This window comes from Rutidosis leptorrhynchoides, chromosome 2, assembly GCF_046630445.1.
Source record: "Rutidosis leptorrhynchoides isolate AG116_Rl617_1_P2 chromosome 2, CSIRO_AGI_Rlap_v1, whole genome shotgun sequence".
In the NCBI taxonomy this organism is placed as follows: Eukaryota; Viridiplantae; Streptophyta; class Magnoliopsida; order Asterales; family Asteraceae; genus Rutidosis; species Rutidosis leptorrhynchoides.
Window position 1 is genome coordinate 635,606,091 of NC_092334.1, and position 5,104 is coordinate 635,611,194.

The window sequence follows — 5,104 nt, forward strand, 5'->3', positions numbered from 1 at the left end:
AGTGTGAAGATACGAAAATTGGATTGGAAAAGTTACCATTCAAGTCATGTAACCCCGCTATTTCTTTGATAAAAAAAGTTTGGAAGAAAAAATCTCACACCATGTGATTGTTAGTAAAAAACATGGCACTCATATAAATTGGATACCAACTATTAGCAAAATGTACAGACTCCAACACAAGCAATTAGTAGAAGTAGTTTGTTGTGCAAATCATAGGATACTAGTGCAAAGACCCGTGGAATCACGGGATTTTAAAGGAATTTTTTTGTTAATGATACGTTATACAATCAACGTGCAGATAAATTAACGAAATTCATCAAGTTATATAAGATAGAAAACAACAAAGTTTAAACAAATACGTGAAAGAACGACAATTAAAAACAGAAATTCAAAAGCATAGCCTTTAAGTTACAAAACATTAACAAATAAAATGAAAAACATGCTAACAATTCATTACTTCCAAAAATCATTACATCTTCTTTGTAGTAGGAAGCTCATTACTTGTCAAGTTCATCGATTTGAAACTTATACGAAATTTTCAGAAACATACACGTGTGAAAGGGTGAAACCTAATGTAAATAAATGATCAAAAACTTACCACAATGTTATGCAAGTTTTTTTTTAACCTGTTAAAGAAACTTACCACAATGTTACACATATATTGCATAACTTGGACAAAGAAACATCTACAAACATCGACTCTTAAAACACCAAATGTATCAGCACTTGCTATACAAAATCACGCAACAATCTTCCAGCTTCGTACTCTTCCCATCTTAGGTAAAAAAAAAAAAAGCCACATCATCTGTCACACTTATTTGAGTATAATGATTATATAAAGAACAACTAAATATGAACTATTTTTCCATATTTCCATGTTCAAAACTTATGAACTACTTATAATCAACTTGAGAAGTAATAAAATTAACCTTCAGCCAACAGTAACAAAAGACAATGTTATAATCTGACAAAAATGAGTAGATGTTAACTATAAAGATTACTTTTTACCTTTGGAAAGGAGACCTGTAGGCATTTCATCATACATGTTGGGCGCATCCAAAAAGATCTTCAAAATGTATTAAACAAACCGTAGATAAACTAACATGCAGATAAAATAACATACTTCAACATGTTGATAAAATAACATACTTCATCATATAGTTTATACCCCATCATCTGTGGACTCTTGACCAAACATCCAAAACCAACTTACATGATAGCATAGCATGATATAGTAAATGAGTCCAAACATCCAAAACCAGCTTACATGATAGCATAGCATGATATAGTAAATGGGTCCAAACATCCAAAACCAGCTTACATGCTACTTCAAAACAAATTGATATAACTACTAATGAAAGCAGACTACTATTTATCCAGTATTTTTTATACAATCTAAGCAAAGCAATATACACATGCTTTTGTTTAATAGGTTGAAAGTCAGGATAGTGTGCATACAACTTCTTACATTGCTTTAGTCAAAAACTTGCATCATTATTCTATTTTGATTTTGGGATCACTAATTATTCCGTACGAATAGTCAAAAATACACGTTTTTGATGGGCTGTTGAACCAAACCAACCACAGTTAAAACATTATCATTTGCGACCCATTACCCAACCCTCCCAAACACCCACCACTACAAAAAAAATTCCAAAAATATAAACCTCACCTGGATCAAGGTAACATGAATGTAATCTTTAGCATGCGAGTATCTTTGATGAACATCTTTCATGATAAAATCACTTAATTCGCCACTTAATTCGCCTGGTTGTTGGGGCATATAACACATTTCTTTATTGACTGGAGCATATATTTCCTTGCTCCAATTGTAGCAACTGTACCAGGAAATTCTCAATGACTTAAAATATATATTGTGCTGCTTATCAAAATTAACAAAACGTAAATAAATAAGATCACATTACTTACAGAATACCAAAACTATACTATATTTATATAAAAGTATAAGTAGACATTGCACATCATAAACGTACTCACATTTAACTCGCCGAAAAAAATAGAATTATAATTTATATTTTTAATTTACTCTTCTAAATGATAGTGAAAACTTCCATTTTGCAAAAATAATTCATTTTCATTAAGCTCACAATTGTAAATCACAAATTCCACATATAAGTGTTCATCACCTTCTTTATCTATAGCACAAACATCAATAAAAACTTTAATCGAAATAAAAGTAACAAATTTTTCAATGTAACATCACCATTTAGACTTTCATTCATCTAGGTTGACCCAAGTAGATAGCGTAGTAGAAAGCAAAACAGAGAGCTAGTTGTAAAATTAGAGTACACACTCATGAAGTTTTTCTCCATTCTTTCATCAAAAAAAGAAGAAGCAGCTTAAGGATCTTAATCTTCTTTTTTGTTTCAACAGTCATCACAATCACAAATTTGTATCAAAACTATCAAAAACAGGTTAACAATAACAATGACTACATAACTACATCATAAAGATTAACGCATCAACATTGCGGGAAACATCATACCTTACAACTATAATATCAAACAACCAAATTGTAAAACGTCATTGGATTTTGTAATAGTCAACTACTAATCTTGATAAAATAAGAATAGTTTGAATGTAGACACTTTCAATGACATTAAGTCTGCTTCGACATAGTGGTGGGTTTTGATTAAATTAAATTAAATATATAATTAACCATAACCAAAAAAATCCATTAGATTGTCCTTGGAATCAAAACTATAAATTAAATTGAAGAAAAATCAACAATTAACATAAACACATTCTCAAAATAAACATAAATAAAGATAAAAACTTACATAAGATGAACTAAGGATATGATGGGTTTTAATTAATTTGAGAGAAACAATGTCAAGCACGGTCATTGCTTTTAAAGCATTAACTCATCAACATTTTTCAATAACTAAACTATAAATTTGACAAAAGAAAAATTAGACAAATAAATGAAATAAGCTCAATCGCGAACAAATGAATAAATTAGGGTTTGCAGAGGTTTAAGAGGATAAGGATTTATGACGAACCTGATATTCTTTAAGGATATATTACATTTATGACGAAACTGACATATATGAGACAACAAAAATGGAGCTTGCCATCTTAAATTCGAGTGTAAAACCTGTACAAATCATAGCCACAAAACAAAAAATTAGAATTTTTAGAGCCATTATCCACATATGTTGAAACACAGACCCAACCAAAATCAAACCCTATACTAAGAAGCGGCGGCGATTTCAGGAAAAGGGAACAAAAATAAGGTTTAAAGATAATGAAAGGAAATAAGAAAAAGGATATTTTAATAGATACATACACCAGGTAAATATGAATCGATGCAATATCTCAAATCTTGTAGTTGTTCAACATAAAAAGCTAATGATATACTGTATCTATTACTCCATTTTTAAAGTTTCGAAAGTCTCTCAAAACAACAAATGATTACATCATATCAAAAAGAAAAAATTTACATTGAGTTTTACCTTGAGCCGATTTGTTTGATACACCTGATATCATTCAATAAACATCCACACCAAACGTTGAAGTAAAAATTAGATGTAAAATGTGAGATGAACAATAATATAAAGGGAACTAAGCAGTTGACACAAAATTCATGAAACAAAATCACAATACAAACAAACATAAAATTTGAATAAATAATACGTTCAAAGCTTCAATTAGCAGTTTCCTTAAAGTAAAATGACAATGACAATAAATTAAATAATCATCAAAAGTCACCTTTAAAGGTTAGAGAATTCATTTTTACTAAATCAAATTACATTATACAAAACCTGTGAAAATCAAACCCTAATTTCTTTAAAATCAAATCGACGACATCCAAGTTAGAGTTTTAGTTTATATCGTGATGCAATAAACTAATGACTTGATGAATATAATCTCAACATCTTGAAAAATCAAGTAGTCGCATGAATTATAATTGTAAACGAAAAATTAATCTACAATTTGAAACCCTGAAAATACAAATTGAAACCTTTTGAGAAAATTGAAGAAGATTATGAAAACTCAAAATGAAGAACTTGAGAAAGGGAATGAAGAACTTACTGAGAAAGGGAAGAAGCCTACTGCGATTACTGCGATTGAGAAGACGCGATGCCTCCGAATGGATACAGAATCGATACGGTACCGTATTTCAATTTCAATTTAGGTTAAAAAAAACTCCGTATTTCTAACCGTGTTTTTCTAGGGTTTAGATATATAGGATCGATTGATTAGGCGATTAAGGAATTGAAAGAGGATTCAGAGATTATTCAATTTTCTAGGGTTTTTTGTAATTGGGAGAGGAGCGAGATACAGAGTAAAAAAGAGATTTAGGGTTTAAATGATGTCAGATTTTTTTTTTTTTTGAAAATAATAAAGCGTGAATGCTCCGTATAATAATACTCCGTCTGTTTTTTTTTTACCTTTCTTAATTTTTTTATATATTATTAATTTAAAACTTTAGATGATGTAAGCAAGGGGTTTTATAAAAGTGACATGTGTCTCTCTTAATTTTTTCTAATTAGTCCCTTATCTAAAACATAAAATACATGAATAATATTCTTTTTACTTTTTACAAATTAACACAAAAATTTTCAATTTTTACAAATTAATCACAAAATCGTTTTTACAAATCAACCACAAAATTCACTTATTACAAATCAACCACATAACTTTTTACTTTTTAATAACTACTCACTTTTATTATTATTATCATTAATGTTATTATTATTATTTTCACTTATTACAACTCAATTACATAATTTTTCACTTTATTATTGCGTAACTTTTTTACTTATTACAAATCAACCACATAAGTTTTCATTTATTACAAATCTAACTATAATACTTATTGTTGTAACTTTTTTTTATATATAAATTTTGGGTTCTTTTACCCATTTCAATTTATGTCATTTACTTCTATTTTTTCATCATTTTTCTTAATCAAATTTAGCTAACATTTCTCGCTGCAACATGAGGGAACCGTAACTCATTGTGATCAATAGTATATCAATATACGTCCATGCCTATCTTATCTATGTAAAGAGAATAACTACCTATACATAATTCTAGGACTAAATATCGATTACAGAATACATTCCATAGATATTAC

The 5,104-nt window shown here is 28.9% G+C and overlaps 1 long non-coding RNA gene across 3 annotated transcripts; it reads right to left on the reverse strand.

Annotated features, from left to right (window-relative positions):
- Nucleotides 1-407: 407 nt before the first annotated feature.
- On the reverse strand, nt 408-4,333 carry LOC139893667 (uncharacterized). Of its 3 annotated transcripts, XR_011774652.1 has the most exons (7): nt 4,057-4,333; nt 3,465-3,500; nt 3,024-3,118; nt 1,673-1,838; nt 1,009-1,066; nt 644-775; nt 408-569 (listed from the first exon to the last, which is right to left on the reverse strand). It is a non-coding gene; the product is annotated as an uncharacterized lncRNA (long non-coding RNA). The 3 variants fall into 3 exon arrangements; XR_011774651.1 differs by having other exon boundaries at nt 408-775; XR_011774653.1 differs by having other exon boundaries at nt 408-929.
- Between the last annotated feature and the right edge of the window lie 771 nt (nt 4,334-5,104).